The sequence below is a fragment of the Anser cygnoides genome, chromosome 1, assembly GCF_040182565.1.
Source record: "Anser cygnoides isolate HZ-2024a breed goose chromosome 1, Taihu_goose_T2T_genome, whole genome shotgun sequence".
Lineage (NCBI taxonomy): Eukaryota > Metazoa > Chordata > Aves > Anseriformes > Anatidae > Anser > Anser cygnoides.
Window position 1 is genome coordinate 67,534,942 of NC_089873.1, and position 23,281 is coordinate 67,558,222.

Consider the following 23,281-nt stretch of genomic DNA (forward strand, 5'->3'; position numbering starts at 1 on the left):
TTCACACAGTCTAGTGGACAGTGTGTATTGCTTTGAAAGATTGATTTTTTTCTCCATTCTCTCAAAGTGGAAGGAACTCAAAACAGGGGAAATTGCTGTGTTGAAGGAGAGGCTACTTTGATTTATGTCATCTTCAAAGTGTTCAGACTTCCAGTCACACTCAAAGCTCTCACACTGAAATAACTATGTCTACCCAGGGATTTGTAAGGGCTTAGCTGCATCTGTTCAGAATTGTACCTCTCATTGAAGTAGTGCAGCGTTCCCTTCCTAGCAGAGGAGGTTTGCATACCAGGCAAAGGCTGCAGATGTAAGAGCAAACTTGAACTGGTTATACTTTCCATGATTGTTTTTTGTGTCTGTGTGCGTTTTTGCTCTAGCAAGAAAGCTTACTTAGATGGTGCAGTCCACAGTTACTTGGCTGTGGACATGGTACCAGGAAGATGAAGCAGAGGGCACCCAAAGAGAGCAAAAACCATCATGACTGCCAAGTATGACTAACCAGTCTGTGCATTAGGGCCAGTATTTGAAAATAGTGACAAATCAATCCCCAGGGAAATGTGCACCTCTGGGAATGGGACTAAGTCATTTTCATGAGTGCTTGTCCTAAAACTAGGAGAAGTTGGTTTGCAGCTGCTTGGTCTGCTCCCGAGTCTTAGGCCACAGACACCTCATGGAACAAGTGCAAATAATTGAGGAAGATTTGAGACTTCATGTCAGAGTGTAAATATACATACCATATACCACTTCTGGATGCATGCAGGGAATATCTTCCTCTTTAAAGGAAAGAAGGAGGAAAATAAGTGGATACCTTTCAGCTTTGTGACCCGTTTTCAAGAACTACAGTGCAGCAAGAGCCTTTAAAACCATGGTACATATGCAGAAAAGTTCCATGATAAACAATTACCAGCTTTCTCACGGATGCTTGTCTGTAATTTTATTAGATCTATCATGAAATGAGGATGTTGCACAGTTTGGGAGGCTGAGAAATCTCGATAGTGAATAGAGATTTTTAACCATGTATGATCCTCACAGATGTTTGGTCAAATTCCAAGTACAGGTGATCCTACTTGCAGTTCCAATAGGGAACTAATGATACTGCAGCTGCTTTTATATGCTTAGAACAAGACAATACTTGGGGCTTGTCTGAAGCTTCCACTCTTTTCTCCTTCCTTCTCTTCCCTCCTTATGGTTTAGATGTCTTTTATGGATAGATAAAGAAACTCTTTACAGAGTGTGCTTTGCTTTTGGCTCAAACAAGAAAGTTGACAGCAACAGAATTGCTATTTCTAGCAGAGACAGCAGTTTATCATCTTGTATCACATTTGTCGCTGCCCTCTCTCCGTTTTCAGAGCATACTACTGAAATAATTTGACAGAAACCAGTTTTATGTTTCTAGGAAGTGAAGCTTTTTTTTTTTCTTTTTTTTTTCTGTAAAGAAAACCAAACGAAACAAAAGCTGGTTCACTATTTAACACACTAGGAGGCCTCCATGTAAGGTCTTCATTCACAGAACGTCTGTGACTGTGTACAAGTTATTTATTCTTTCTTTGTTACAATCAGCCTATTACAAAATGAGAATAGAAACTACTCCGTTCTTCATAAGGTTACCGTGAGATTGAAAGCTGTGAATCACTCAGTATTGCAATGAAAATAATATGGATACTGTAGAAACAAAAATTTTTACTTTGGTTGAATGTTGACTGAAAGTGATAAAAGAGATGTTTGTGAATCTGTGTTGCAAGAAACCACACAAAGTTAGCCAGGGGAAGACAGAATATATTACCTGAAGCCTTCCCTGTGTGGAATTTCAACCATGTTCCTCTCAAACTGGGATTCAGCTCTTTTGATTTCCTATAGACATACAGAAGGGGGGTAACGCTGGGTGGTTTGCTGCTAGAAGGATCAATAAAGCTGCTGCCCTACTCTGGCGCCCTGGATGGAAAATGCAGCCAAACATTAAGTGGGAGTTAAAATTGGTTCAGTCTGTCCCTAATTGGGCTGGCACAGCTGCTACTGCCATCTCTGGTACTCCATCAGCTTTGTAGATCAGTGAAAGACTTTGTTGTATGAGACTATTAATCCAATATCAACACTTAGAAAGACTCATAATTACTTGTTTGGTTGCCCCCCACCCCTTCCTCTCCAAATGCATCGTAGAAAAAGATTACCACTCAGAAGTGGGACCATATTACTAATTTTCAGTCTTGCTGTTAAATAATGAATTTGTAATATCACATAGAAGGATAATTTCTGCAGCACAGAACCAGCATGCTAGGCATTTCACTGCAATATCAAAGTCCACGGGAAAAAGTCATCGAGTACTGTCTGGAGGAATTATGTTGGCCATTCCAAATTCCAGCTAAGGAATCCCTAGATGGCAATTATTCAGGCGGTTTCTGCTCTCTGGTGGGTAAAAGTCAAAATCAGAAAAATATCTGAGATGATGAATAGCTTAGAGGAGAACAATCTAATTGTTTTGACGAAAGCTGTTTTGTCAATTAAACTCAGAGCTACAACACCAGCCATCTAACTTCTCAAACGTTCATTCTTTTTTTTTTTTCCTTCTTTGATTATCTCTCTTTAATCTTCTGTTTTTGAAAAGATAGGTAGAATGAGCCCTGCTCTGTGAAATATTTGTTTTTATAAGGCTTTTTGAGCAGTTCATCTATCTGACAGTAAATCAACACAGATTCCTTCTCTGTTGGTGTGTGGGCCTCTTTTATAGATGCAAAATCAAGCAGTGCAGATCATCTGCCTTTGTTGCCAGTAGTGGGGACAAGCAGAACTGAGAATGCTACAAATATAAAAGAATAATATGATATCTTCAATGTGACACCACGCAGCTTCAACCAGAGTCAGCCTTAAACTGGAGGAGCTGTAAGAGTTGCTTTGAGTTTCTAGTATAATGGTCCCAGCTCTAGTTTATTGTCAAACTTTTACATGCTAATCTGTTCTCAGGCAGGTCTCATTCCCTCTGTGCCAAATGTTCATAGAATCATAGCATATCCCGAGTTGGAAGGGACCCATACGGATCATCGAGTCCGACTCCTGGCACCACACAGTTCTACCCCAAAATTCAGACCATATGACTAATAGCACAGTCCAAACGCTTCTTAAACTCTGACAGGCTTGGTGCAGTGACTACTTCCCTAGGGCGCCTGTTCCAGTGCGTGACAACCCTCTCAGTGAAGAACCTCTTCCTGATATCCAACCTGAACCTCCCCTGCCCCAGCTTGACACCATTACCACAGGTCCTATTACTGGTCACTAAAGAGAACAGATCAACGCCTGCCCCTCCGCTCCCCCTCGTGAGGAAGCTGTAGGCTGCGATGAGGTCTCCCCTCAGTCTCTTTTCCAGGCTGAACAGGCCAAGTGACCTCAGCTGCTCTTCATACGTCTTCCCCTCTAGACCCTTCACCATCTTTGTAGCCCTCCTCTGGACACTCCCCAACAGTTTAATGTCCTTTTTGTACTGTGGTGCCCAGAACTGCACGCAGTACTCGAGGCGAGGCCGCACCAGCACAGAGCAGAGCGGGACAATCACTTCCCTCGACCGACTAGCGATGCCGTGCTTGATGCACCCCAGGGTACGGTTGGCCCTCCTGGCTGCCAGGGCACACTGCTGGCTCATATTCAGCTTGCTGGCTCATATTCTGTTCTTCCCATCCTTTTAATCTTTGATGCTTCTGTATCCCTGCCAGTCTTCCTCTGCTTTTTACATCCTCTTTCCCCACAGCTTTAATTTTCCACATATATTACATTGTGTGTTTTGAGTGTTTTCCACAAGTATAGGGTAGATTTCTCTGTATAGCTACTCATTCTATCAGCTTTTTTCACTCAGCCGCCACTGGGAATGTTATTCCTAGTCTGCATAGATATATGGTCTTATAGGTAAAGCATTGGGACTACAGACACCAAATTTCCTTTCTCTGACTTGTATCAAAACAAAAAAACCTCATCTGGTGGCAACTTCACATCAGTGTCATGATGCAACATTTATTCTGACAGCGTAGGCCTCTTCTGTTTGAGCTAGAGTATTCGCTCTTTCAACTGGAAGAAGTCATAACTTGGCATCCTTCCAAGGGATGAAGTTAAGAGTTGCTTCATATATGAACTATTTGGTTCCCAGATTTCCAACTGGACTGGAAAAGGAAGATGGGGCATATTCAAATGGGAATAATATTCTTTGAACTGTGGTTTTGTTATATTATGTGGTAGGAGAAATTAGTGGAGTAGGGGGCTATTGTTTAATTTAGTATATTTCTACAGTATAAATATCAAGGAAATCCTGAGGCTGACAAGAAGGTTATGTTTTAAAATAAGAAATACATAAAACTTAAGCATCAGTCTTATTGAATTCAACTTAGTGAATGAATCATGATGTCTATATGATACTCAGCTGTTTATTGGTCTAATGTGACCCTTATAGAAAGACTGATTTGGGCAAATGGCATCAAGACTTAAGATTAATAAACTCCCTGAGTGTTGTTAACAATGAGAGCTGACAATAGACAACATCAACTAGTTTCCCATGAGAAACAAAGGAATATCAAAGGGCTATAAATAGCATTCCATTTTCTGTTTGCCAGATGAAGATGTGACATGTGGCTGGTTTTAAATGTTTTGCCCATTTTGGCACATGCTCGCATTTTCAATAGCCTAGCTTCCTGGTCTGAGTTTTAAAAGACAGAGCAGTAGAGCCTCCCAGCCACTTAAATCACATCAGAATCATTGAGTTGTTCTTCACTGATATAACTGCTCTTCTAGATTAAAGGCCAATGGCATTTCTGTGTAACTTTATTGCAAATCTTTCTTCCTGGACAGATCTCTTACTTTTCATTTGTATTTTTGAGTTTCTCTTTGTCTCTTTGGTTCCCCTGTCCTATTCGGTATTTGTGTGATTTTACCCTCTGGCATTATACAAACAATAGAATGAGCCTCCCAAAGCTGCTTTTTTTTTTTTTTGTATTTTTAAATTATTATTATTTTTTTTTAGATTGAGCTATTGCAGATCTGGAAGAAAAGCAAAAATGCTGTAAGAAGGAGAGCAGACTCCTCTTTAGTAGTCAGACGGAGAAAGTACCTATTTTGGTAGTCAAATAGTCAACCTATCTGGAAAAGGAAAAGTTTAAATGAGAAGTCTTTTACTCAGATCTCTCTGCTTTCACGTAACCCTTAGACTCAAGCTGCAAGTGACCATCTGAAAGACAAAACTGCCTCTCTGACCATGTTTAATTCAACTAAATTCTGTTCTTACATGGAAATTCATGTAAAACTGAAGGAGGCTGAAGCACGGCATGTTTAGGTTCTGCCAGTGCCAAACTATTCTTCCCCTCCTCTCCCTCCCTTCTCTTATTTTCTAATGCTGAATCCAATTTTGTGTTGCCATAAAAGAGAATTAATGTTCACAGAATTAGTTTCAGCTCTGATTCAAAGCTTAATTACCCAGAAAAAGTCATTCTCTGTTGTATACTGTTGGTCACTAAGCTGTTGAAATATTTACATTTGGTTAGGATGAGGAATAACATTTGAGTTCCAAGGGATTTTTAATTTTTTTTTTTAAATATGGTTTGGGTAACAATGACTTGAACTCTCACTAGTTGCAGCAACATTTCTTTGTGAGTCAATGTCCTTGAGTCAAAACATATTGCTTTGCCTAATGTGGTTTTCTTTTTCTCTTCCAAAAAATATGCAAAGCATAAAGAAAACTGTTTTGCAACCCAGTATATTCTTTCTCCTATGCTTACTGTTGCATTGCAAATAATGTGCGTTATGCTAACCTCATCTTCTGTGGTGGACTCCACATTTTTTCTGGAGTCGATGGAAGATTCAGATACTTGGGGAATTTGAATGTGAGTCAGCAGATAACGACCAAAACTGAATAATAAAAATAAAAATATTTCTATCTTAGTTTTCACAAATTCACAATCTTTCTGGAAATGCATAAAGACCTTGTGAAGTAGAAAAGCAGAGATACATCTAGCCTAATTGTTTGGCTAGGGCTCCTTTCAAGACTGAAGGGTTAAATATAACTCTGTGCAGCTGGGATGGAGGCAGGGTCTTTCTCTTGTGAAAATGTGGGTGAATCGACAATTCTGTAGCACACTGTTTTTGTTCAGGACTCTCTTGAGAGTCACTCAGCATGGAATAAGTAATTAAATATTCTATACTCTTCACCAATGGACTTTTTTAAAATGCAATCTAGAGTGACTCCAAATAGATGCAAGCAAGTCCTACTCCAGAACACCACTTAGGGTGGTGATTTGCTATGCATGATGGTACTTATCTGTGGTGCACGAGGTAGATGCGAATATTTTTCCTTTACCTGAGTTCTATTTTTCTCACCAGCTAGCTGAATGACTAATCATTAGAATAATCTTTGATTCAGCAAGAACCTGACACGTTGGTTCAGTTGAATAACAGAATGGATGAGGTTGGGAGGAACCTCTGAGGGTCATCTGGTCCAACCCCCTGCTCAAGCAGGGCCACTCAGAGCAGATTGCCCAGGACCGTGTCCAGGTGGCTTTGGAATATTTTAAAAGAAGGAAACTCCACAACCCCTCTGGGCCACCTGTGCCAGTGCTCAGTCACCTGCACAGTAAAGAAGATATCGAAGAAGGATGTTTCTACAGAAAATTTCAGTGATCTGTTTGGGGGGTGGAATTGCCCCATCAACTCCTCTCCTACATAATGTTTTATCGGAACAATTGTAACTGGCTCTGGTTAGGTGTTTCATATGAATTATGGTCTAAAACAAAAACAAAATGAAAATAACCAGTAAAGCACATGGGGAAAAGTAGAAGTTGATTAGACAAAATAAGATTCTGAAGTGTGTTGTGGAAGCAGTGTGGTGAAATGGTTGTGGTAAGGCTGGTCTGTGGCTAAGACTTTGGTAGGAGAAAGCTGTTCTGAGGATAGGCATGAAGAAGACACAAGAAAGGTATAAGACAGATGAATGAACAGCAAAGAAGAGGCAGCGTAATGAGGTAGTCAACCTTTCGAAGTAGTTAACCTTTAAGTCCGTGGAACGTATGAAAAACTCGAACGAAGTCTTTGGATCCTTCAGTTTTTCACTGCTAATGGGCAAACTCCTGCCTGTGTAGTAAGGACTGCAGAGAAACAGTGTAAGATCTTTAGTGGCCAATTTTCTTCTGCTCTTAGACACAAGAAAATTCCATAAAAAAATAGGACAAACTCCAGTCCAGGCATGAATAAGTAGTGTGTTAATATTTGATTGAAGAGAAGCAAGACTGACCTTGGAAGGATTAATGTGGGTCTGTTGAAACCTTCGTTAAAAGGGCTGCCCAAAGAGGGCCTCTATCAGTTGCATGCCTGCAGTCTCAGGCAGTGCAGTCATGTGTACTTGTGTAGCTAGCAAGGTCAGCAGTGAAGATGAAATAATTAACAAAGAATTAAAAATGATAGTCTCTGACTAGTTTTAATCAAGGAAGCATTCATGTGAGAGAATGAAAATGCCTTAAAAATTAGGCGGCTCTTTGTGGTGCTGCAGACTGACCTAAATTTTATGACCATGGTTTTTCTGCAAAATCTATAAATACTTTGGAAAAGAAGAGGGAGGAGAAGTAGAGGGACGGAGGTAAGGAGGGGGAATGAGAATGAAGTAAAACAAAATTCTTTTTTTTTTTTTAATGGAATGCTAACCAATCCCTTGGCAACAAAGCCCATGTTTATTTTTAATTAAAAAAATAACATAGCTGGGTTGACTTCAGTTTTCCCAGCTGCTATTCTTCCATCACAACGGCTCTCTGGCCTGTTTTCCCTTGCTGATTTCTTTCATCATTTGCACTTAGCTTATATGTGTTACATAGATTTTATGTAATATTTCCTACTATTGAAAGTAAAGTTAACAGTCTAAACAAGTAGCTGGGGCTCAGTCATCTGGATTCTCATCTACAGTACCTGAGCATGCCCTTCCCTTGGAAAAGTAACAGGTGTGACCAGGATAGCTTTTTTTATGTGCACATTCCATGCTGTTTTATATGGCTGCCAAGTGAGGAAAGATTTAAACTGTATATTGAATTTATGAGTTGTAGTTCATTAAAATAAATGGACTAGGTTTGGCAAGGTTCAGGTATCACTGAGCACTGAGGTAGTGTTTGAAGGCTGACGAGCAGCCTTGGTGGTTTTTCTTTAGGTGACTGATTGCAAACTGCTAGTTTTTGTGTTTGCGCATTAGGTGAAAAGGTAGAAAATAGACATGCATAACAGGCCTTTTCCAACAACTTAATTTCCTTGTCCTGTGGGGCAGAACAGGAAGAAGTTGGGGCGATGATGATCCATTCCTCCACATGTCACGACAGAGCTGATGACTTGTATAGCGAAGATGGTGTCCACCCCTAAAAGTTGATTCTTGAGTGACTAAAATTTAAGATTTCTGTGGACATTTAGAGGTCCCTGAATATTCAGGAGTATCTGGCGCTTTCTGTGGGTGTTCATAAGCTAATTAAAGTTGAGTTGTTAATGCTGTAGCCTTAAAAGTACATATACTAGTCCCAGCAGCAATGGGAGCTGACAGCATCAAACTTACAATTATTCCCAAAGAGAAATGTAGTTGCTGGGGAAAACAAAAACAAAAAACAACCAAAGAACAGCGGTTTGTTGGGTCACTGGAACCAGACCATGGAAGAAGATATAACTATATGTATTAATTGCCAAACGATGTTGCCACTGGGACTGTCTTTGCAATGCATGATTTGCATTCTTTCCATATACAATATAGCCATAAAAAAAAAAAAAGTTATTTGCACTGTTTATTCCTGAATAAGTGGCAGCATTTTGGTGTACTATATTCTATCCTGTGGAAATTTAGCTCTGCTCATATTGCCTCAGTTAGAAGCCAGAAAGGCAAGCACAAATGAATATGGATGATCCTAATCTGAATAAATATTGCTACCCAAGCATTTTTAAGGCCCAAAAGGATTTGAAAGAGATTGGAGATTTCTGGAATAAGCAGCTTTTGCTAATTTCTAGCTTATTGTTTTGGCACGTAATACTTTACCCCTTCTAAAAAATGGTTTACTTTGGGTTAGTACTTAAATATTTAATAATAGTCAAATAAAGTGCAGTGCTTGTGGTCAGCTGAATGGTTTGTCCTAAGCCCTTTATAACAGATTACAGCAGTAGTGAAATCGTGTGTTTTGAGCTGACTCTTACTAGGAGAATGCTAGAAGATTATCTTAGGAGGAAGGTGGTATGAACTGGAAAACTGAAAGAAAAAGGTATTCAGTACAAACCTGAAATAAATCCTGAAGCACAGAAAGTGGAACCATATGTTCCCCTCCATGAAGTTTTGGAACGTTCATTCTTAAGAGTTACATTTTGGCTCGTTATAGAAATGTTCCCCAAGGACTAACCTAGAAAACTTGAATCAAACCTTCTGCACTCCAGGGGAGGCAGTTCTCCAGAGACTTTCTGCTATCCCATCTCCAGTGAAAATCCCATGTGAAGGGAAGCCACGGAAGACGTTCACATGAACCTTCCCTGCTGAGGGAATGCCTTCATTTGCACAAAGCTCTTTTCTAAACTGCTTTATTTTTATGCGAGCTGTGAGCTCTAGGATCCTCAAATAGTAACTTTTAGTACTGGCACTAATCCTGTCAATCACAGTTCTTCTCAGAACCACCATTAATTAAAATTCCCTGAAAAGGACACAATTTGTAGAATGTTCCCTGTAGCTCCCTCTCTCCTGACACTCATCCCAGCAGTGTGTTCATATTCAATAACTGAAAAAGACGTAGAAGAGGAGAAAACCAGAGCTTTCAAATGACAACCTTTTTGTTATTACAGACTTATTTTGGCTGCACTCCTCTGCTTTTTTGAGTAAATTCCTTCATTTGTCATGTTGAATGATGCTAGCAGCTGTCAAAATATGCTTTAAATCAGTCAGTTTCCATTTGTGGACTGTTGTAAGTGACTATTTTCTGAATTATATGCAGTAATTTTTAATGGATTATTAATACTTGGATCAAAGCTATAAGCATTTTGTAACCCTTTTCTAAATGGGACAGTACACCCCACACTTCTTGCAGTTGTTAGAGCAGTTGACAGTAGGTACTTTGAAAGTTTTGCAGCAGCCATTTGACTGGATATCTCAGGAGATGTAGATTTGCAAGGAATTTGGGACTTCTTTTTATCAGTAAATATTTTCCCTCAGCAGCATGTTCTGTTGCAGACATGCCTGCACCCACTGCCAGTGATGTAGGAGAGTATATGTTCAAACTCTAGATGATCAAAAGGGATCTTTGATCAAGCTTTGATTTTTAAATTTAAAAATGTTTGTCCTTCCAGATCACAAATTGAAAGGGGAAAACCCTTCCTGTATTGGCTTTTCCTTCCTGCTCATGTTGCTGCAGTGTTGGGGAGACAGGTTTGCATGAGAACAAATGGCTATTCTGGAACAGGCTTGGCCTGTTTTTGCTGTCACTGATGTCCATGGGACAGCAGACCCTGTGTGGAGCAAGCAAAGAGCACAACCCCTCTTTTTTCCTGTGGGCAGTAACTGCTGAACAAAGCAGGAAGAGATGAGGAGTCTGGTTTTCTGCTAATGTGAATGCCACTGCGGTGTGGTTAGCAAATGGTTTCTGCTTAGTAGCACGCACATGGCCAAAGAAGGAAGCAAGTGCTATATTTGTGTGGCTGGGGATGATGTTCAGCCCGCATCTGCTCATATGTACGCATACTTGGCTTATTTGTTAGCCTCTACTTTCAAGAATAACAATGCAAAGAACTTCTGCAAATGCAAAGTCTACTTCCACTAGGTATGAGCTGTATCTTGTCCTGCCTTTTGGTTGTATTTAACTTCAGGAAGCAGTTCTCTTGTATTTCCTGTCTCATACCAGGCTGTGTAGAATAAAAGTCTGTATTTGTGGCAGTCATTACGTCCAAAAGTTGCTCCCTTCACTGAGGCAGTGTCATTGTCTGTGTAGGAGGGATGATCACCAGAGTCCTAGGGAGCTCTACTGCTGAGGTTAGTGCAAGGATAACTGGCATTTTAAGGTGGTTGACAAGAAATATGGCATTGCCTGAAACTCTAGGTCAGATGAGTTGCTGTTTAAAAGTATTTCAGCAGCTTAGATGAAGGGAAGAGACAAATCTCTCCTTCACAGGCTCTCTTCTAATGTGTACGCTGTCTGGCATGGTTTTAAAGAACAATCATGATTATAAGCTCTGATTCAAATTGTAATTGAGAACATTCGTTGAGCAGCTTAGCACATGGGATGCAGCGTGCTCAGGGTGCCCCAGAGTCCTATTTTGGCAAACCATTCTGTGTACTGCTATACCCATGGTGTTGGGAGGGGATGGAAAGTGGTGTCCATGGGGCCTCCAAAAAGTTGAACTGCAAAAGGTGGTGGGTGGATGTTGGAGAAGGATTTCTTTCCTCCCTGCTCTTCAGATCTCCAATATATTCTGCAGCTGGGCTGGAAGAGGCATCACTGACAGCATGATTTTCCTCTTCTCTGACTCTTTACCTCCAGACCCCGAACACATCTGGACAATCAGGACCATCAGCCTTGTATATTATGCAGCCTGTGTGGTTCATGATCTGTAGTTCAACCAGAAAATGTGACAGTGGGAAACCTTTCCCTGCAGCTCACATTCTCCATGTGAATATGTACTTATTGATATTTTTCTGCATCACTGAAATCCTCTTCACATGAGGCCACAGAAAGACAAAACTATAATGGACTGAGTGCTTTATAACATTTGAAAAATAATGGTGGTATGTACATGAAGCTACATATTTAGAAGATGAAAATATTTCACTGAAAATATCTTAATAGTCATTCTTCAGCTGAAATTAAGATGACACTTGAACTCCAAAGCCTTTCTTTAATAATATATTAATGTAACAATGTTATATTAACTTCTCTGAGTATAGCTCTTGGATCACAAGTTTATAACATGTAGTTTCATCCCTCCTGTACTTGGCTTCTAAACTCTTTGGGAGTAAGAACTACCTTTTTGTTCTGCTTTTTGTATAGCACCCACAGAGATGGAGCTTGGCAATACTACTGCAGTCACAGTTCTAAGACTGACAGAAAAATTGGGAACTTGGGGGTGGCTGCTGCCCTCTGGGAAGTATCGCTCAGATAGAACAAACTGTCCACATTCAGCAGAGCGTGTATGTGTGTGTGTAGCCTGAAGGCTTTAACTATGGTTAACAATGGGCTTTAACTATGGTTTTAAAATTCAGCTCTCACTTAAGTATAGTACTGCAGGACAGTTATTAGCTGGTTTTTATTTATGTCAAATGCTCATGTTGTGTTCTGATAAACTGCTCAGAAATGATTAATTGAGCTGTTCACAAGAGACAACACAACTCCCCATTTTAGGTCATCCTGAAAAACAAATTCCTTGGGCACCTGTTTGGATAGTAATGGGTGCATGTGAGGCTTCCCATGCCCCTCTTCTGTTGGCAACACTTATTTGCCAAATGCTCTAATGAAAAGCCTTCTTTGTGCACATAGCACGTCTGAGGAAAAGTTGAAAAGTTTTATTAAGTGTTCCCTCTAATGTCTTTGTAAGTAAATAAACTATCTGGCAGTCCTAACATAAAAATTAAAAGTAGAAAAGGAGATCTGGAAGAAATGGATAAGCAAAGAAATACCTCACCTACACCATTTATTTAAAGGGGGTTTGCACAAGAGTCAATACTGAAACCTATGGACAAAAATTCCTGCTGTAACTGGAACGAGATTTATATTTAACATCTACTCTCTATCTCTGTGAGGTAGAGGAGCGGGTTGATGAAAAAAAAAAAAGCTGGAACCAGATTCAGGGGTGCCCAGTGAAAGGACATGATGAAAAGGACACAAGATAAAATACGGAAAATTCTATTTAAACATAAGAGTTTTTTTTAACCATAAATGATAAACACTGGAAGAGATTGCCCAGGGAGGCTGTGGGGTCTCTATCCTTGGAGATACTCAAAACCCAGCTGGACGTGATCCTGGGCAACCTGCTTTGAGCAGGGAATTGGACTAGATGATCTCCAGAGATGCCTTGCAATCTGAAGTGTTCTGTGATTCTGTGAAGTGAAATGATATTTTTAAAGATCCAGGGAATCCTTTTGCCTAATAGATTAGTAACTCAGAACCCGATAAACTGGATTACCTCCTTTGTCCAAAGGAGTTTTAAAGTGTACTCTCCAACTATTCTTTATGGTGCTTCCATTCTCTCCTACTGATGTTATTTCACTTTCCTGAATGATTAAATATGTAACTGGGACTGAAACCCAGATGTGCTATTTCCAAAGCAGCTTCTTAACTATTTTGCTATTGGGTAATTTGCGATTGCTCCATTATATATTGTGCAACGAGGAACACTTTCTATTTGCATACCACACCTAACTGTGCATTAGGTGAGTGAACTTTCAGCTGGGAAGTGGCATAGCTGAGCCCAAGTGTCAGTATGAAGGTTTAATTGCCTGTCCAAAATGAGCTGTATCTTCATATAGCAAATAATTATGTCATGGGACACTGCTATTGGATTTTGCTGAATGTTTGTAGCTACTGGAAATAATAATGGGAAAAAGCTACCGTGGAGATCAGTAAATACACAGATTCCACCTCTGACTCTGGTATTCTGGAAGTTGCAAGTTGTTATAAGCTGGAAGAGTATTTGTGGGAAGCATCATTGTATATGTTCCCTGCTTTTATGTTTTACCCTAAAGGTCTGGTATTGGCCAGTTGCAAGAGGCAGGATACTGAGCAATTTGGACCTTTACTGTGTCACAGTTTCTCTTACACTCTTAAGAGCAGCACTGATAAGAAAGACTGGGAGGTACATTCAAGTGCTTGGGGAAGGTGTAGGCTAAAAGTCCTCCAAGGAGAGATGAGATTCAAATCCTGTCATAACCCTTGCCATTGAGCTCTTGGATAAAATGGAGCACCTGCAGAATATATATTAGGTAATTGAGCTCTATAACTTCATTTCTGTTCATAGCTACCTGGTGAAATGAAACTGAATTTATGAACAGAGTAAGGGGGGGGGAATGAAACCATGCTTTTTTGTTTGGATGTGCATATAGTTTTCATAAAGAAAAAAAAATACATTTAGATGTGTCAGGTCAACTTCTGAATGGCCTTGAATGTGGCTTAGTTTCTCCAGTTTGTCGAATCAAATTCACTCTTTTCTTAAATCACAAAATACTTCTGACAAAAGCATTTTCAAGAACTTCAGATAAAAGCAGAATGATTTGATCAATGTTAAAGTTGCATTTAACTGACCTACATTAGCTGAGAATCTAGTACCTATATTAGCTGGGAATCAAGTTCAACTGTATTCTTGAATTTGCAATGCTGGGAGTGTGCTTAGGTCTGCAATGATACTAATGCTATTGCATGAGTAAGAACAGAACATGAACCTAGTGTTTATGGTTGGGGATATTCGAAGGACTGAAAAAATGATTAAAAAAAAAAATCTGCCAATTTCACCACGGAAGATTACAGCCCAAAATGGGTCCAGACCCTAGTGATGTTACTTGGATTGGAGGGCTTAGCTTTGTGAAGTCTGTTTTTCGACCTGGACCTGAAATTCCTTCATGCTTAAATTGTGTGGAAATTTCCTGTTTGTTAAAATGTTCTCACCCCTTTGTAGTCAGCTCACAATGGAAATGTGGTGTGATAGAGGTTCTTTGGGACAGCAAATAGTGAGAAAACATATTTCAGTCATTTTATTAATATCACAAATTATGTTGATCTCAATTCAGAAAAATGTTGCTTTAGGACAGATCAAATGCAAAGAAAATAGCAGAAGAGGGCTTTATTGCTGTGGGAAAGGAAAAATCATATATGGATTGTCTCTTTCTCTCGCTCTCTCTTTTAACTCTTGAAGAGTTTAGAAGAAAGCAAACAGTTTGAAGTAGAAAAAGCCTGTTATAACCAGGATCCCACAGAATGCATACCTTCATGACATTCAGACCACGTCTGATGAATGTCAAGTGGTGCACACTAAAAAACAGAAATGGGCAAAGTCAGCTTTTCTGGTTGGTGAAAAAGTTTGAATGAATTCAGTGACCTGGAAGGGCTTTTATGCTATACATGAGTCAGAACTCTGTGGACTGATGTAGCCCAGACTTCTCTTGCTTGTAAGCAGGATTAACCAGCGAGATGACAATGATTTGAAGCTCTTGGTTGTTCATTTCAGCTCTTGATGTCCCTCTTACCTTGCTCTCTTCTGCTATGAGGTATATGCATAGTAACAGTAAGAACTGGGGATTCATATCTCTTTTGAATCTAGTATTGAAACTTAAAATGGAGTGAATGAAAATGTTGCTTTTGACCAGCCCCAAAGTTTTCAGTAGTTATAGATCAGACAGGTGTCTATAAAACCCAGAGATCAGACCGTAAAACCATTTTTGAAATTGCTGAATAGATTACATCTCTCTCAATTACATCAAGTCCCTCAAAGTCAGTGAGTTTCCTGTGAATAACCAGAAAGTAATGCAAATTATGGTCTCACACTCTGATCCTAAATTACATTTAAAATCACTGAAGCCTATTTTTGGTATTTTCTCTGGCACTGGGATGTTCTGTATGAAGGTCCTTTGGTCTAAGGAGAATGGACCATGCATAGCTTCTCTGAAGAAGCTTTTATTTTTACTGCTGTGTTGAGTATACTGCCAAATTGGTAGCTGGATGAAGAGTAAGTCTTCAGAGAAAAATCAGTCTGCTTCAATGAAGCCTGTTCTTACTGTATTTCCTAGTATCCATTAGGAGTTTCTACTAGATCACCCACAAATTGTTGTACTGCCTTTGAATAAGAGTTTGAACTCTTAAGTTCTTGGAACTCTCTGAACTGATGTTTACAGAAGTGTGGCCATGCTGGGTCAGAGCAAAGGTCTCTTCAGTTTAGTATCCTCTCTCTGAGACATTGAGATAGTCACAGTAAAGCAAATGAAAGGAGGTGGGCATGGAATGGCTCTTCCTTTTATGTGCTCTCCAAGAGTGTGGCAACTTCTGCTTTGGGACTTTCTGATCTAGAGGTTGCATCCAGACTACTATATCTCATAGCTGATGAAACAATCATTCATGATTTTTTAATTCTTTCTTGAACCATAGTTCTCGTATGACAATAAACAACATTTAGTGTTTAAAACCCATACAGTGCCTTTCTCATACAATCTCAATCATCTTTAAAATGGAAAAGTCTTACTCTACGTAGCCTCTTAGACGGGACGTTTTTTAGTTTTAGTGACTTTGAGAGCTTTTGGGAAATCAGTCTGATTTGTCGGTCTCTAGGCTACAGAGCTGTTGGTAGTGGTTTTGTCAATCTTGCAAAATTTTTGTTTTGTTCTATTTTATTATTTTTGTTTTATACTAAAGTTTCTTTTTTTGCTAAAGACAAGTTCATCAAAGGCATGTGAAGAGTATTTTTTCGTATGTGCAATTACTATGCTATTGCTAAACAGCCTTCTTTTATTTATCTACAGTGATCACCTCTTGTTTCTGCAGTCATCATTTTGAATTAATCAGCATCTGGTTTGTTACTGAAAGGTTCAGAATATTTCCTCTGATTGCCTTCCTGTGAGTATGATTAAAGTATTTACCTCAGATTTCCTTGCTAGAGGAAATCCGATGGTATTTCTGCATTTTTTTTCTTCTGTAAAAGTTTTTCTATATTACTCCCCACCTATCCCCCCCCCCCCCCCCCCCCCCTTGTGCTTGCCTGCTGTTTTGGGGGCTGATTCAAAACCAGTGGGCAGGGCTGCAGTCAGACCCTTGACTTTTATTCCCTTGGAGCCATTGTCACCAAAATCTTTCTTCTAAATAGATACTAGTTTTAAAGGATTTCATTTTTAATTTTATCTTCAAATCAAAATCTTTGAATTTTATCATAAGCACTTTGTGGACATTTGGCTGTTCTAGTAGCTATTTTTATTTCTTCATTGGATTTCAGCAAGTTTTCTGCTTGCTATGAGAGCCTTAAATCATATTTACTTGTGTCTTCTGTTCTTTTTAGAGCAAGTGTGGGCTCTGGGGGGGGTCTGTGAGAGTCCAAGTAATCATGTTTGCTGACTATTTCCAACACGTGTGACTTAGCCTTTTTTTTTTTTTTTTCTTAAATGTTCTTTCACTGTCAGAGCCAACAAAAAAAGTGAGGGCTCACAAACCTTTTAAAGGAAGTGTTTACAATGTACATAAACTTCACCCCCTCAATATATGGAAATTCCAGACTGGAGACATACAGAAGACTGGCTCTAAGTTTAAGTGATGCCTATGACAGCAGTCTGGTGGGGTCACAAATATTGCACCAGGGTCAAGGCAACTCCCTTAGGTACCTTCATCTTCAGTTAATTCAGGGTACACTTTGCTTCTTATTCTCACTGATGGCTGAACATGCTTTCCATGTGCCTGGCCCTCCTATGTACCTCTGCTCCGTTCTTCCTCTTTTTGGCAAGAGCGGTGTGGAGGAGGAGAGGGACATGGCTACAGACTGAACACTGGTTGCATTTCCTTTCATCTCCAGCAGCCTCCCCCCCATCAGGAATGCTGGGTCTGGGCCCATTTTAGCTGTTTTTGTCATTGTCCTTGGGGAAGCAAATTTAACTATGTACACTTCAGAGAAGGTTTGTGCAAGTGCTGGATGGACTGGTAATTGTTGCAGGCTGTTCTCTGCCGATTGCTGTTTTGGAGTTCTGCATTACTTTTAGCCTTAGAGGAGAGATTTAACACTGAAGCCAGAAATTCTGATATTCCAAAATGAGGAATTTTCTGATTCAGAACCAGACTAAACATTCTAAAATTTCCCATGAAATGCCTCTTCCAGTGAGATCACTGAATTTACGTTCCCGCATGCTTCCTTGGGTGGTGCCTTCATAAGGTACCTAAATTCCTTAAAAATTTGACCCAAGGAGAGGGAAGCCATTTTTTCCAAAAATCAATGAGATCAGCAATGCAAGTGTTCTCTACCCCGTTGCTTAGAATAGGATATGCAAAGAGCAGTGACTGCCCTCCAGAGTTTTTCTGACAGCTCAGCAGCTGGAGCTGTACTTGTAGACACATCTGAACATGCACATTGTCATGTTGAAACAATCCACTTCAGTTGCTTGAAACTCAGGCTTGTTCTTCAGTGAGTTTCTGACCTGATGCCGTATTTTGATGCACAAGTTGTGTCTGAAAATGCATTGTCCTTCAGTGACTCATTCATCTGCTCCAAGTGGAGGATACAAGGAGAGCCTCATTTGTCTCATGCTGAAATCCTATTGTACTTACACAGAACTTGTCAAAGTGGTTGAATTTTGTCATGAAGAAAAAGCAAAATCTGATGATAACTTCCACATTTAATCTTCTCCAAAATGTAAATCTGGGCAAATGGGAGGATGGTCTGTATGGGAGATGAATGAAATACCGTAAAAAATGCCAGTAGTTGCCTTTGGAAAAATCATTAAAGCAAATGATGTGGACCAATACAGCCATTTGGAAATGAAAAGACAAGTGTTATCACCATAAAGTTCTGGAAATAAGACACATCTCTTTATCTGAGTATAAAATGCATTAATATAGTTCAGTATTAATGCGACAGTTCTGTAACTCTTCCGTTTATTCTTGAGTACAGCCATATCTGACTTTGGAAAAAAAAATGTGTTGTGCTTGTATAAATTTCTTTCAAAAAGAAGTGATACTGTATAAGGTTAAGGTTCAAAGTCACTGGCTAGTGATGACTGGTTTTTATTTTCTTTGGAAATGTACATTTTGTTAAGGCAAGATACTTTCCATTAGGAAACATTGTGTAAGAAAGGGTTTGGTCATCTTTTCTCTTCAATATTCAGGACTGAAGGCATTTCTGTATAATCTCCAAAGCCTAATTTTTCTGTGGCTTGATTGTGGTGAGTTACACCAAGATGAATGTAGGGTCTTCTTTCTCTCATCTATCATCTGTTGTTTGGAAACGGAGTTGCAGCACCAAACCTTGTCTGAGTTTCCCCATAGTTTCTTGAACTTCAGGCAAACTCTACTTGTAGCTGGGGCATTTTTTGGTATGATGAGAAGCTGCTAGTTTTTGTGTAGCACTGCATTCTTGAAAAGCCATAAAAGCCTACTGTTTGGAGTTTTGTTTAGTTTAATACCAGGGGATCAAGCCTGGAAAGTAATAGTGTCTTTCTTCCTGATGCAATCCACAGTCCCAGGAAAATGTGATGACTGCCTTTCAGTGGCTGCTGAGCCCTGTTTGTGCATATCATTTTCTAGGAAAGTCTTATCGCTTGAAAGAAATTTGCAGCTGAAACAAAACCAGAGCATCATTTAGATGTATAAAGTTATGCTTCATTTGAGGGTGAACCAAAACAAGTAAACCTGCTGTGACTCATCCAAAATTTTGGATGAAGAACATTTTTTATTTTCCAGGAATTACACCACCTAGGAATTGTAAAACTGACGCACTGAGTAGTGGAAGAGAAATCTGCTTCTAATAAATCGTGCCTTGCCAGACAGAGGTTTAAGAACAGAAGAAGAAAAAATCTGAACAAGCACAAGGATCATATGTAGGGGCAGATTCACTGCTGTGCTCGGAGTGAAGGGAGTGGAGTTGATTATCTGCATCTTCCCAGTAGGTAGGGAGCAGATATAGCTCGCTGGAGAGGATGTGGTAGGAGCATGCTGCGCTTTGGCTCTGTTAGCTGGCAAGGAGTCCTTCAGAAAGCAGTGCCAAGCACAGCTTAGGCACAGCAGAAGCTGTATCTTACTGTCTTCTGTGCAATATTAACCTTCTAAGGCAGGAAATGCATGCACTGAGGGAAAGATAGGCTGGGAGCTGGGATTCTTCACTCTTCATTGACAACTGCTCTTTCTTAGCTCAGTTGCAATAAGCTCTTCTGCCACTTAAAAACTACATTACTGATACTGCTGCTTTGAACTTCCTGGGGATATTGTTCACTTGGAGTACTTAGATCTCTCAGATACCCAGGGCCAATTGTTCGGAATCCCAATAATCATACCACCGCGCAGCATTATCAAAACAATCAAAAAACCCACTCCAAAACAGTACTTCCCTGTTCTCAGAATGTTGTGAGATCTTTCTTGTATACATTTTGATGATGGTTTTGGATCATGGGAGGAAAGAGGCTTGGTCAAATACTTCTAGGTCATTGGAAAGCAGGAAGTATCTGAAGTCTCGAAGGAATATCTTGTCTGAAGCTAATGTTGTAGACTCAGGTGCTGTGGAGGGTAGCCTCAGAAGTGCACCAGCACTGTCAGATATTTATCTGAACTGAGCTTGAACTCTCCAACGTCTGGAAGTTCCCCTATGTCTGTTTTCCAAGAAGAGCCTGATCTTTGCAGCTCTTTCTCACATGAGTGCTGTGGGTTTGGAGCTGTTAAGTCTTTGGACTGACTCTCACTTCCACTAAAGTCCCTTTACACAGTACAGGCATTCAGGGATCTTAAAATGAGACTAGATGACATGTAATAGCATAAATGAGAAACAGGTCCCTTTAAAAAAAAAAGAAAAGAAAGAAAAGTAAAATTGGCCTTCCCTGGATTGAGTGCTGACCTTGAAAAAGCCCTTAAAGTCTCTGCAGGCAGGCTGAAATATTTTTAGGAGAACAGATACCCTAAACTGCAAAAGATTACCTGAGGCAAGTGATTTTATTTTTATTTTTATTTTTTTTGAGAAAATTCTTTTCCACTACACTTGGTACCCACATGTCTGTCTTACAGCTCTATTTATTTGTCACAGACCTTCAGAAATGTTGGTGTAACTTTCTCACCCGTCTTCAGGAATTTTAACTTGCTAATTTTAAACATTTTTGTATATTCCTGTTATGTGATACATTAAGGATTTCATTTGTATTTTGAATTTTGGGGATTTTTATGTGGGGCAATGTTTAAATATGTTTTGAGAAGGGAGAAGGCAAGAAAAGCTGTCATCCATCAACTGGTATTAAGTCCAACTTTGAAAGTTCGATACAAACCGAATCTGACTGTTAGCACAGACGTGATACAAATTAGCTGTGACTTTATGATACCAGCTGTTTCTCTGACAGGGTAAAAGGGCACATAACTAGAATAGCATCTTTTGTTGAAAGCAGTGTTTTCCTTTGTTAAATGTGGGAGCCTCAGGCAAAAAATTGTAGTCCGTAGTTATGTGACATGTGCAATCTGCAACGTGTTTGTGGAGCTCGGGGGGCTTTTTCCTGATGTTTTTCAAAGGCAGGGTTATCATAAGTGTTCTATTTTTGCTAGTTTTATCACTTAAAGACAAATCTCTGTCATGTTTTTTCCTTGTGTTAAAACGGAGGATAATCCAAGTGCTATTTTCTTTACAAGCACAAAGAAAACATTGAACAGGAGAACCCAAGAAAAGTCCGCAAAATAAGAAATCACAAATCTCAAAGTAAAATTTAGTTTCATTAATTATTTTTTATTGATTGATTCCCACCAGCTATTTTTTCCTTACCGGGATTTTCATTTTTTTTTTTTAATTCCATAGAAACTAAGCCTACATACAAAACTCTTTAACAAACTAACAGTCAACAGCTAATTATTTGTTAGCATTAACTTAGTATAGCTTACTGAGACGGTGAATTAGTTGTAACACAGATGCAGGGACACCAGAGTCAGCTTCATGCAGTCACGTCTTGGTCTGATCTCACTTCTTCCCTGCTGCATCCAGCGCCTGTGCAGGGTGGGTGCCAGGAGCCTTTAGGATGGAAACACAGAGCTGATGCACCTGAAGAGCTTCGTGTGGAAGCAGCTGGGGGCTTTCCTTGTTACCAGAGTTCATAGAGCTTACTCATAAACTGAAATGGCTCTGAATGAGGACATCTGAGTGACTTTACATCACTGTACATCTGTGTCCCCACTGTGTATCTGTATGACCTTAGCATATCCTCTGACTACCTCAGGCAACATTAAATTGGCTGTAGCATGTATCTAAACTGAAACAATGTGATTTATTAAGCGATTGAATTGATCTCACTTCTGCCACTTTACTAAGAGCCAGTAAAACATTGGTAAGATTTCAAAATTTATTGTTACAGATAACAGACATACTCTATTTGAATCAATCAGGGTTAATCAGGGGTAAGAAGGGAGGTATGACATCAGTATACTAGCGTCTAACTAGAAGTACTAAGAACAACAATATTTAGGCTAGAACTATGAGAAGAAAAATTTAGCAGAATATCTTATGAAGTTTCTTAGGCTAATGGTTACCAGTGCTGGTATTAAACTGAAAAAGTATCTGCAAAGCACAGTGCTGGTTATAGGCACAGTCAAACTGAAAACAAGCAGGAGATGCTGAAGAACATACTTATTGCTAATGCACTGTAACAATCTACAGGAAAAAAGATCGCATGGAAAGCTTGAACCAGTAGCAGTGTAGCAAATGAATGATGTGCTATCAAATGTATGATAGCCGCAGAAGCCATCATCTGTTGCATTTTATATCTATGATGTCAGATCCATCATAGCACCTCTTACAATATCATACGCAGAACATCTCTTATTAATTTCAATCAGAGAAGGGATGCTAGCCTTCAAATCCAAGGATTTAAATTAACCTTTTTATTCTCTGCAAGTACATGTAATGAGAATGGCATTTTTCCTCATTTTGTATTCTAAACTGCTGAGTTCTACTGTTCTGAACTTCAAAAAAGTTGCCATATTCTACTATAAGACAGTCACATTCAGTGATGAATGATGTTGGATCCTTTCTGGGTATTTGGGAGAGAACAGACAATATCTTGTCCTTAGCTGTGCCAGCTGCCTCGTGTCCTCTGAGGGCAGAGGAATTTCAAGAACTAGAGGAGGACTGGGACCACTGGAGAGCACTCTGCATTTACTTGGTAGATAGGAAGGTATTCCTCATGTCAATTTGTAGTTCATCAAAAAGAAAGTCCCTCTAAGTGTCCATTGTTTTGTAGAAGCTAATTGTGCAAAGAGTCACTATATTTCATGCTCTTAGTGCTCCTGGTGGCTCACTGCAACCCTCATATGCCTTCTTCTCATCTTCATTAACTCATAAGGGTCAGAAACTATTTGCTTGTCATGGTTATTTGGTACCATGCTCTGTGACTTGTCTCTTTGGAAGCCTCTGCAGGCAAAAACTCTGTTCTGTGTCAGTAAAAATGGCAAAATTCAGTCCTTGAAAATGAGTAAATGCTAAGGACTTGCTTCTTCCACACACAGGTGAATTAAACATTAGGTTAATCCTTGTATTGTTGTGTTGATAATACAGGTTCTTTTATTTTTTCCTCTTTTCCTTTCCCTTTCCTTTCTACTTTTCTTTAGTTCTACCAAGACCAAAGCAAAGACTTCCT

At 39.6% G+C, this 23,281-nt stretch overlaps 1 protein-coding gene across 10 annotated transcripts in view; it reads left to right on the forward strand.

Moving 5' to 3' along the window:
- CALD1 (caldesmon 1) overlaps nucleotides 1–23,281 on the forward strand; it is a 194,010-nt gene that overhangs the window by 60,193 nt on the left and 110,536 nt on the right. For 7 of the 10 annotated variants that reach the window (XM_048057778.2, XM_048058133.2, XM_048058015.2 and 4 more), the window contains one exon: nucleotides 16,454–16,547. The exons of the other annotated variants lie outside the window; for them this stretch is intronic. The gene's annotated coding sequence lies outside the window, so the exon portion shown is untranslated. The remainder of the gene's footprint in view (nucleotides 1–16,453; nucleotides 16,548–23,281) is intronic. 10 annotated transcript variants of the gene reach the window in all.